Source organism: Diadema antillarum, unplaced genomic scaffold, assembly GCF_040938485.1.
Source record: "Diadema antillarum isolate AM-2024a unplaced genomic scaffold, OU_Dant_1.0 seq00002907_RagTag, whole genome shotgun sequence".
Classification (NCBI taxonomy): domain Eukaryota; kingdom Metazoa; phylum Echinodermata; class Echinoidea; order Diadematoida; family Diadematidae; genus Diadema; species Diadema antillarum.
The window spans coordinates 1-12,379 of NW_027273501.1; the positions used below are offsets into that span (position 1 = coordinate 1).

The 12,379-nt window shown below is 39.4% G+C and overlaps 1 long non-coding RNA gene across 1 annotated transcript; it reads right to left on the bottom strand.

The window, feature by feature from the left end:
• Positions 1–271: 271 nt before the first annotated feature.
• On the bottom strand, positions 272–2,070 carry LOC139715139 (uncharacterized). The gene is made up of 3 exons (XR_011709793.1): positions 1,989–2,070; positions 892–1,019; positions 272–368 (listed from the first exon to the last, which is right to left on the bottom strand). It is a non-coding gene; the product is annotated as an uncharacterized lncRNA (long non-coding RNA).
• Positions 2,071–12,379: the final 10,309 nt, after the last annotated feature.

A 12,379-nucleotide genomic window follows, 5' to 3' on the forward strand; every position in this document is an offset into this window, starting at 1 on the left:
AAATTGTTGTACCAATCAAATGACAAGGATCTATCTAGGTGTTATATAAACACTTATAATTTGTTGGGGGGGGGGGGAAGGGATGGGGAGGTAATACAAGCTCAAATGCTTGATCAATCAAACATAAAGACTGTCCATAAGTATACAGCAATATTTAACAGGAAGTTCAACAATTTGACAGGAAGCACAACCCCAGTCTTCACCTCCTCATCATCCAGGTTAATATCAATGCCATCCAGGCCACTGGGCACTCTGCCTAGAGGGCGCTCTCTGGGTTCGTTGAATGGGGCTCCCTCTATTGACGCTGCAGCAGCGGCTGCTGAGCCGTTGTGCTGAGCCTGCTGCTGTGCATGCATGGATGCCTCTGCCTGTGTGACGAGGAATAGTCGTAAAACAGAGAAAAAATGAAAGCTCATTAGCAAGAAATTTGATATCACTCTCCAAAAAGAAAGAAAAATATTGAATGAATATTGGTGTTTGTGCATAGTGTTGGCAAGATCTATCCTTGTATGCTAACAGTAGCTATTCCGTATAATCCATGCTTGCTGGAAAGAAGTTCACATGTTTATTCTACCAAGAACGTTGTTATATGGGTATGACAGCTGATGAACAGATTTCTTCATCCTATCACTCATACTTATTGCAAATGAAGTGACTATGTGTGTATAAGGTTGGTACATTTAAATAATTGATTGTTCTTTTGCTCATTCCTTTACTGTAATCACTGATCGTGATTTCAGCCACTCATGAATCTGTCTTTCAAGTCCTAATTCACAAAATGTTGCAATTGCCAAAAAATATAAGGCATACAGAGTTTGTTATGATCAATACAAAAACATCAATTGTTCTAATAGACAGCATCACAGCACTGACTTCATGAATGAAACTAACCTGAGAGGCCAGCTCGGGTGGCGGTCCCTTGGGGACGGGGTCGGCAAAGGGAGGGTCAAGGGCCGGCTGTGGCTGGGGCTGTGGCTGGCGAGACTGGGCTATCAGGAGGTCAGGTTGACTAGCAGCACCTGGGTCACAAGAGGAAGAAAATGGGCATGTCCGCAACCTTCCAATTAATGGCTTTGTCGTACGATGGTACATCTATTTGAAATATACTCAGCAGAGGTGAGGTGAAGCATATTCTGATACCGAGTCAACAGCCTCTAATTACGATGCAGGGGAAATACATCACCAGCTGCAGTCATAGCACTTCATAAATTTACAAGATTTAGCATGAAAATATGTGTCCAAATGCAAAGCAATAACCTCTTTTTTTAGTTCATTTTCTATGACCAGTTACTTTTCACTGAAATTACTATAGGAATCGTTAATATCAGCAAAGGGTTGAAATAACTTTGTAGAAATTGGTTGAGAGTATTTATTCAAATTTCAAAGTCTTAGCCCGTTGAGGACGGGCTGATTTTGCTACAACACATATTTCCCATAGACACTTGCCCAAGAATACTTGGGACTCATCCTCAACAAGTTTAAAGATCCAGTAGCATGGGGAGGCTGTGCGGTGGGAAGGTTGGCTGAATCTATCTTCATTCGCTGTCCATTGGGGTATATTCATAATAACAAGACTTGCACAGGCCTGCTGGGATAAAAGTGCCTGTCAGCAAATATGTACATTGAAGCGCACATTCATCGGTAACATTCGACTCCAGTTTAGATTCTCCAGCTGCGTGTGGGCAGTGTACAATTTGTTACGGAGATTCCCAAATATATCCAAGTCAGGCCAGCCTTCCAATTTGGTGGTATCCCACACTACTGGGTCTTTGATTCTCATCAGTGCACTTTGTTTGTGAAGGGCAGCAAATTCTCCCGGCAGTAAAATATCAAAAAAGCATCATGGAAATCATAAAGCTACTGTACAATTCAAGCTACAAGAAACCATTGGAGCAAATCCACCCAAATTAAAAGTGCATATAGTCATCACACAAATTGTACATGTACATAGAAATGACATCCAAATCTCCTCTAGTTACAGTCCTCACCCATGGAGAACGTTGCCCATGGCGACGGACTCGCCTCCACACCAGCTCCTGGTAGTTGTTGGCTGAGCTCAGGTGGGGCGGGCGTGGCACCCTCAAACCCCCCCAAAGTCATCCCAATCATCCTCTTCTACTCCTCCAGCTGCTCCACCCTGGTTGTTGTTGGCAGCTCCACCCTGAGAATCAATATGGCAAGAAAAATGAAATGTTGATTCAAAGACATGCAGTAACTACAATGCCTGTCTGCCTGCCTGCCTTGCCTTTTAGTACAGTTGAACCTCTCTTATCCGGCCTCCCTTTATCCGGATCTCTCTATTATACGGACGCAATCTCGCCGTGATTTTTAAAATAATTACGGGAGGAAAGGGGGATTCCCAACTCCTTGAGAACTCCTACACAAACACACATGAATTACATATTAATTCCAACATGATTACACATTACATCAAATTTCCCTCCAAATCGCTTACCTTCAGACATTTTAACACCCCCAAACATCCCCAAATCATCGCAAGAACATGGACAGATTATGTGCTCGAGTCCTGTCATATCGCATTGCCACATATATGTCCATACACGGCCGTTGATATGACTAGATAGACATGCATTGTTTCGAGTCATTGGCTGAGCAACGAATGACATTGAACACTCAAAAATTGTTCACACACAGTACACACACAAAGAGAGAGAGGGAGACCATCTAACAATGGCGACCTACAGTCGACTTTGCCGAGCCGTGATGATCAAATTTTGAAGCGTAGTTTCGTCGACTCGTACTGTTTATTTTCAAGATCTACTTGATACATTTCTTAATAATTATTTAGGTAAATCATCCCAAGAATTTATAAAAGAAAACAATTTCATTCTTGCAAACACGAACCTCTATTTTGGGGTCTGTTACTGAGTGTAACAATGAAAAGGTGGCAGTGGTACTACAATGGGCTACATTAGTACATGTGTATGTATATGTACATGTATAAAGCATTGAGTCTCCCGTATCCGGCCAAATCCTTATCCGGATGAGCCCCGGTCCCGACTTGTCCGGATACGAGAGGTTCAACTGTAGTTACATTTTTCTTTTTCTTTTTGGACTGTAGAACCCTCTACCAATAAAGTGGGATGAAAGTGACAAATGAGAGGATAAACCTGGAAGCCCAGATGTTGCTACACATCAATCTTTTAGAATCTTTGGTAAAGGTATGGGTAAAAGAGTTTGGACAAAATTCTCTGTGCATAGAAGTATTAAAGTAAAAACATAATGGGAGTGTAGACAGGAGCATAGAACACATGACATATTATCATCCCCATGCCATAGGCCATTGATTCAAATTTTGAAGACAGGTTGCAGCTTTGTATTAAAAAATAAAGTAGACTTTCAACTGCTTGACCCATTAACGTGTAACAATGAAAAGCACATGACAGTGCAGTGACTACAATAAACATTACAGTGTAATGTTGAGTGACTTTTGGGAGAGGTTGCTTGTTTCTCTTCAGAACTATTAGTATTAGGTGGGGTTCTACTAAACTCACTCCCTCAACCTGGACTAGATTATGAAGGTGTTCAGCCTAGATTCTGATTTTTTCCCTTCATCTATCATAGTAGTACTAGATCAAATAGAGCACATAGGCCTGACACAGACATGACGTAGCGGTAGATCTACACAATTCAGCCATCCCTGTGCCTGCCATGCAGGGCAAGGGCCCTGGTATTCTATTGTGTTAAACTAATCAAATCTGTCTGGATCTGGATCTGGATCTGGATGGTATTGTCAGCAAAATGTCCTCAGCAGACACATCTATGCTAACTTGCCCTTGATGATAATATGATGTGAGATTTAGAACGAAATGTAGTTAACTTTTGTTGACTTTGATCTGCTGTAGGGCCTAAATTGAATACTTTCAAAAAAGGAAGGGAAGATAGTTCCAGTCCTTCACAGTGATTATGAAGTCCCGGCCGGTGGGCCCACACCCAGCGACCATGGCCAGTGCAAGTTATTAATGGCTAGGCGCTGGTGTACTTTCGTACCTGTTTGTCAAATGATCTCCAAACATGCACAAACTCACTCTAAATATCCAACAGCCTTGAATACTTGCATCTGAGTGATATCCAAGTGCAGTAGAAAATGAATTTTCACCGTTTTGACACTTTCACACTTGTCGGATTATGTCGATCGCAGCTAGTTCGCTCCATAACTGCATTGCACAGGAAGGAGCAGACAGCACAGCACGGTGTACAAAGCACGTTAACGCACGGCAGTGAGCTGTGATTGATCTGAATGTAGCTACCTCATAGCGATTACAGAGCAAGTTCTTCTATGGTATCTTTAAAAAGATACTACTCTTTCCGCTTTTCTCTCATCTTGTACCGAGTCGCGGTAGCGATTGAGGATTGGGGTTGTTCGTGCTGAGTGTGTGTGTGTGTGTGCACGTTCGTAAATATGTGTGTGTGAGTGTGTGTGTGTGTGTGTGTGTGTGTGTTTGTGTGTGTGAATGAAAGAAGATTGTGAAAAATGTGGTTATAAGACAAGGGTGAAATAATATAAAGCCCATAAGGCTAGGAAAAAGGGGAAAAAGGAAATAAAATATATTAAAAAAAAAACTGGAAAAAAAATTAAACGAAAGATTTACAATATAGAGAGTACACTGAAAGATAATGGAAGGAATAAGAGAAACTTGCATTATAAAGGAAGGCAAGGGAGAGATGGATATGTTTGAAAAGAAAAGAGGAAAGCAAAGAGAAAAATACAGGGGACAGAAAAAGCACTGGGTGAGTGATGAGAGATGAATCAAAACTGGATGAAGGCAAAGATGAATAAGAAGAAAAGAGAGAATTATACAGGCTGAAAAGGAAATAATGAAAAAATTCATTAGAATGACACAAAAGACAAAGATATTGCAGAGGATAGAAAGGAAAGACCCTTGTAGTTGGAGGGAAAAACAACCCATGAAGTAAACAAAGAACAGTTAGGCAGAAGCTAGTACAGTTAGATAGGAAATTGAGAAAGTTAAACAAGAGGAAAACCACAAAGAAATGATTGACAAGGAGGAAAGACAAATGTAGCTGTAGCTTCTAATTAAAATTGAAAGAAAAGATAGAAAAAAAAAGAAAAAAGATATAAGTGGTAGCACACACTCACGTGCACGCGCTTGCCCGTTTTGAAGCTACAACCGCGCCAATGCAAGATTTGGCCAAGGAAAAGAGAAAAACAAATTCTAGCTTTTCAACGACACCATAGAAAAACCCGCTGTGTGGCTATATTCAGACCAAAGGATCAACCTTAAGTGCAAGCGCTGAACGTATTCATACTGTGCTTGTGTACAGAGCAGCATTTTAAGCAATCAAGATTTTACCTCACTACGATTTTCTTTGCGAGACAAGTGATTAATTTGTTCCCCTATCGTCTTATGATTTAGTTTAAAATGTACTAAGTAATAATAGCAGGATGTCTGAAATACATGTACACTTGTATCTCCATTTATTTTGCTCCACTTACTCCAGAATACTGTATAAAGTTTGAAACATCCGAAAGACAAATATTCTTTCCAGTGACAGAAAAAAAAAGTCTGTTAACTTACTCTTTGTTTTACTGACAATCAAAGTGTGACCACAGTCCTCTAGAGTGAAGATGATTTTGAATGCAGGATTCGGTGGTATACTTCATTAAAGCATTTGTAGATGTGCATTACCATGTTAACTTCCCAGGGGGTGAATAAAAAAGAAGTGGACAACTCTTAGTCAACAGATTACATTGATGTCAACGTCATCAGTGACCATTTCTGGCACACTCCTATTTCTTTCTTTTTTTCCAACGGCACATATTTCTTGAGATGATAATCATGACTCTGTGAAGCTGAAAATACTTTGTATGTATGACAATGTAAATATCATTTCATAAAATATGATGTAATAAATGTACATAATCAACTCTTTTGGGCCTTGACAATCTGTTAGTTTTGTAATGCTGAGGATGCAAAAGAGTGAAGACAATAATAAAATAAAAAACATCAAATCACATTTTTAATCCAGTCTTTAATAACTTTATTGCATTTTGCAAAAATGAAAATGTGACCTTACCTCAGTATCTATTACCATTTGCAATTTACTGCAAGAAATGATATCTTGAACAGAACACTGCATTTAGTTTCCGTGTGTGCACAAAACCTGCCAGTTATATTTGTGGAGGAAATGTACTCATTTCACTCCTTCCTATTTTCATTCATATGTCAAAGGTCAGAGGCATTGGACAAACACAAATTAAAGAATTACACAGTGTGGGAGACAACTCCTGAATGATATGAGAACATATCTTGTCAATTTGATTTGAAGGTACATGTAGGATGAACTGATAAAAACACGCATGTTAGCACACACAAGGTTTGCTATTGGATGATAAGTGGTCGGAGAGATACAAGGGTGCACTTTTTCATGATGGTTAATTATCCAACATGTGGGCAAACAATGACTCAGTGTGGAGGGCAGCTATTAACACCATTGTACCTTCATAGACCCTTTACTGTACGTCTGATATGATCACAAAGAACAGAATGAATTCTTCTGACCAGTAAATGACAGACAAAATCAGACTGGAGATTAGCTTACAGCTTCTTTGTGACCTGGCTGTAACCTCCAGAAAGAGTGAGCCTTTATCACTTTGCTTCTTTCCTTCTGCCAAGGAGTTCATGATTTCAAGATTGCAATCACAAACACAATTTAGCTTCGAGTTCCATTTTCAAATTGTGAGCAACCATGTAGACACGCTGTCTGTTTGGGAGATATTTACTTTCTCTTGTAAGTGCAATGTACAAACAGTATCTCATTAAGAAGAGATAACAGCTAATTGTTTAACAGACCAAACAAGGCAATCATGTCGAGCCCTACCACTTTCAATATCATTCTGTAAAGGTGAACTACATGATACTTCAGGTGGGATCACATACTGCAATGGTAGAAATTTACCCCACAGTGAAAATAACGTTGATTATAAAGCAGCAGACCAGAGACATAACGGGTCATGAAATACAATGACCATTTGACCGTTGGTGAATCATGTCTACAATCACAAAGGTGTATGAGATACCTGCCTAGTTACTGTAGCATCATCACTAGTGTAGAAATTATTTGTGTCCAGCCAGAGAAGACATTACGTTTCTTGATTCTGTTTGATATAACTACCTATCAAAATCTAAAAGGACATATGCTTCAAAGTCCTCAATAATCTCCAGCTGAAACATGATGAAAACTACGTACATGTAGTTGTACTTTGCACTGGTTAAGGCAAAATTTACAACATTTTGGGTAAAAAACAAATGAGTACTTCTGCAGTCGAAGGGACATGACAGGGAGTGATCGAGGATTCTATTTTAGTTGACAAATACACAAGAAGTCACATTAGCTGACTGCATGATATCTTTCTTGATACTAATATTTGTTCAATTATGGAAAAAATAATCACTGCTTTGTCACCAATTTTGCTGCATTAAATAATGCCAATCTCTTTTGTAATACTGAGACACAGAAAACGGCTCACACCTATTTACATTGCATTCCATAAACTGGGATCATCTATTAGTACAACCCCAAAAAACAGCATTTCCCATCAAACAAGTTAATTTTATTTTACAATGCACTCCCACTATAATGAAAACAACTACAGCGAAATTCTTGCTACAACAAAGTAACAATTCAGGTCTAAAAATCATCACCTTTATATCTCTATGTACTGTACTGTTCGGCTGACACTAAATTATTGTACAACGAGAGGAAACCGCCAGTTCTGAGGATGTCATTATAATGGGAGTGCACTGTAGCAAGTTGACAGATAAACATGTCTCGGTTGTTAGTGAAAGCACATTCAGTTTGGAGGGATTACCTCAAAACTTCTGAAGGGAAAGAACAAGAGAGGAAAAAACACAAAACAAAATATAAAATTAAGGCAAGTAAAGTTCTTACTCTTCTACCCTCTTCAATTGAAAACTTTAGATTGACCGAGATTGGAAGCTCATATCCTAATCGATGAACACATAATTCTCATTTTCCTGATTGCCAAAATGCTTTACTCAATTATACAGTCCGACCTTTCCTATCCAGACATGTCGGGACTAGCGCTCATCCGGATAAGGGATTTGGTCGGATATGGGAGATTCAATGTTTAATACACTCGGCTGCCTATAACCAATGGTAGCTAAACATGTACAACGTATCAATTTTGTGTAAACATGTCACGTCCTCGCTTCGGCCGGTCAGCGTTTTGAATTCTCGGATACTTTGCTCAATGAACAATCACCTGTACAGTGCCCTGGTTTAATGAAAAGTTTTCTGTCCATGTTCTTGTGGTGATTTAGGGGTAGTGAATGTCCAAATGCATGTTATTTAGATGAAAATTTGATGTGAAAGTATGTTAATTATGTTGAAAATAATACGTGATTCTTGTGAGTTTGAAATCGCTCTTTCCCCCGTAATTATTTGACTGAAAAAATTAAGATTGCACCCGGATAAAGGGAGGCCAGAAAGGAGAGGTCGGACTGTACATGTATCTCACTTTGCAACCAAGCACTACTTAAGATGCAAGGGAGCAATGAGCAAGAATGTGCATAATGATGAATATGCAAGACTTGGAGTCTGACTCGATCGGATTGTCCAACAAAAGTCGAATGCTGTACTACATTCTACTATACATGCAGAGACTCCAACCCAAAGCACCTTCTGATCTGGAGATTCTCCCGCCTGAAACCCCTAGCAAACGGGAGACTCCAAGTTGATGTGTGCGAAGCGCGAAGTTCCTAGGGTTCTAGATGCTCTCTGGTGCTATCTAAGGCTTATTTTTTCAACATACAATAGCAATAAGTAAGAAATCCTTTCCAACGGGAGACACAGAGCCAGGGCGGGAGAAATTAAATCTCAAGAGGGAGAACGGGAGATTTTGCAAAAATGGGTTTTCGGCGGGAGATCTCCCGTCAAAAACGGGAGAGTTGGAGTCTCTGTACATGTACTGTGAATACATGTGATGCGACAGAGGTCCGTTTTGCCGCACGTCAGCTAGTTTGAAAGTAACGCAACTTTCAATATTATACCAAACAAAAGTGTGATGTCATAGCCATTCATCGCCATGGAAACTGGTTCTAAACAACCTCCCCACACTCAATCGGTGGAAATATTAATGGCATATACATGTATAGCACATGTAGTATATTAAGGGCATCAGATCAGTTTGAGATGATACATGCACACAGAATAGAGCAGTGTCTTAAGCCTTTCATTTTCCAGTGAATTTCAAATTTGTTGGTGAAGAATTTATGAAGATATTGAAGAAGTTAAACTTGCTGAAAATTTGAACAAGAATGGCGTTCACAGGGACAGTCGCCCTTCGGTTAAATTGAAATCAATTTCACACTAAATCTATTTGTACTGGTAAACAATGATTAAAGGGACAGTATGGTATTGGTTGAGATGGTGTATCAGATTTTAACTTTTTGTGAGATAATTAGAAACCACCTATGAAATATTAAATAGCAAACAATTCCAAGAGAAATTCAATTTGATGAAAATTGGTTTTGAAATGGCTGAGATATCAAAAAACAAAGTTGAATAAAGTGGTCCTAATATAAGGTGGGTCCAATCTTTTTTTCAGAACCTCCTTGTTTTTGGATATCTCGGCCATTTCCAAACCAATTTTCATCACATAAACTTTGAATTCCTCTTAGAATTGTATGCTCTTTCATGTTTCATAAAGAGGTTTCTCATTATCTCACACACAAAAAATTGGAAACTTGAAAGCCCATTTCATCCAAAACTATACCATCCCTTTACGAGTCTCTACTGGATCCTACGAAAAAAGAAAACACTTATTTCCACTCTTAAATTTTGAAGCTCTCGCCACAGGAATTAGAAACTGATGCAGCACATTTACAAGATCACTGTCTACAGAGAGTCTGCAGAATAATCTAAGACAGATTGCCAAACACAAAATTGTGATCTCTTCACAGTCGATGACCTACAGGTATCATGACCAGATTTCAGATTTTTGGCAAAACTCCACCATGACAAATGGAAGACAGTCACTACAAAATGCATACAGGATTGTTGTTGTTGTTTTTTCCCCCAACTCGAAGGTATAATTGAGCTTTCATTGGATAAGGATAGTGTCAGAAATCTTAATTCTTTGATGAATTAGTCTATATCTCATAACAGACATGTCAGGTAGCTCCAACACAAACTACAATCATCCAATGGGGGGTTTGAAAAAAGGTGTAACTGTCAGTGGGTACACATCTGCATACTACACTGTAACTGTCCAGGGCCTTGCAATTATAATACAAGTCAACGGATTGAATAGATCGATATCCATTATGACTTGGTGGCTAGCCACATGCTAAACAACCTTCAAATCATAACGCATCACTTGAATAATGCTGGGCTGAATGCCATTTTTCTATTTTATTTCCCCTCCATATGCAGCACACACACACACATATAAATACACATGCAAATAGTACATAACCTTTTTTTTCTTTCTTTCCCTCTTTTTTTTTACAGCCACATTCCTAATTTCCACACTTATTTAACTTACTGTATACACCATATATTTAGCGAGTCTAATTTTCCACGAATCAAGACTTCCTGATGATTTCGAGAGTGATTAAATTCAAAATCATAGAGTATGGAACTGAATGGAGATGACTATGTATGCCTGCACGTCACATCTATGTCAGGATCAGAATCAATATTTTCGAGTGTTTTTAGATTCACAAATAAAAACCTCACAAAATATTTGGCATATACACTCACTTATTTAACTGGTCTTTACAATACAGCTGGAAAATTTCACATAGGAGATGTAATCCTCTGTCTGTCCCACATATAAATCGAACATCAGCCTTGATTATGACTAAACCCCAGGCCCAATACTCTGACAGATGACTGGTGCTGGCCAAAGCTTAGTACTGGTCAGTTGTGCTTGACCATAACAAACATCCACACTTGACCATCAAATAGAACATTTCTGAATATACAAATGATGCACAGGATAGAGTGTGTTAGTGAGAGTGCGCCGCACCTTCACTAACACCACGAAATAATCCTGTGCATCATTTGTTTTATAAAATGGGTCTATGATTATGTTCTTCACCTGCAACAGTAGATCTAACACTGTACTGTACTGCATGCATGCCTGATTGTCTGAATACTACTAACAGTAGATCTAATAGTAACACTGTACTGTAGGGCTACTGTACTGTAACTAGTGTTACTGCATACCGGTACCTGATTGTCTGAACACTACGTTTTGCTGACAGTAGCTGATCCAAAATTTTCACGGGAAATATCCGTCAATGAAGTCTTGGTAAATTTTACAAAGGCCTCAAATCTTTGCCATCCGAATTTCAGAGATCGCTTCGTGCTTGCCGAATCAGTTCCATTGATTAATTCATCCAATTCCTCGTCATTCTACAGTTCAAACTGCGCCTGCAGCGGATCCGAGCTGGAGGCAGCCATTTTTTCGTTTGTTTCGCTGGCAATCGATATCGCGATATCAACCTTTGCATATAAGCATTGTGTGCAATTCAAAGGAGCCGCGCGCATAGATGATTGGCCATTTACCATAGGATAAAACGCAAGTGCAGTGGGACTAAAATAAGCAACGCCCACGTGACTCATTTCAGCGCTTCCTATTGGCTACATTCTTGAACCCATTTTATAATGTATTCTAGTTCATGTACAAATGTTCTCGGTAGATAAGTTTTCCCTTCCCTTTCACCCACTGCCCTTCTACTCACATAACTTTCCCTTGATTGACACAGTGGGGAAAGTTTTTGAGGATGCAAAGAATAGCCTCTGTTAAGCAGGTATTATGTGAAACCTGAATACTTTAGGCAAATATCCTGAAGGTCTAGACACTGGCTGTGGCAGTTATGGATTATACATAAAATGATTTCATACAGTACTGTCATTATCTTTTATGTCTTGTTATCTGATATTGACACCTCCACCAAGGAGGTACTGTTTTTACTGCTATTTGTCTCTTAGCAATGTAAGTCAAAAAAGTTAATGAAATTATCAAGATAAGTCCCTTGTAGTGAAAGGGACAGGTGATTAGTTTGCGTTGGTGATCTACATCATGATGTAGGCTTTCTTTTTTTGAAGGATGCATGCACGGTTCTCTGGCCTAGTGACCCTGTAGCCACAGCACAGGCTTGCGCTCCTTGGTGCTTTCTATCATTTTCTGTCGATACCCATTACCGGTATGATGCACTAGCTTACAGCAGAAAGTGGCACTAGGATTTGTCGGATAGCGGCAAGGCACAGACCACGCCCCTTCGTGCCAGGAAGACAGAACTAGATGAAAGAACATTCGCAACCAATTCGTCTAAATCTGATGACTAGCAACTGAGGTACCCAG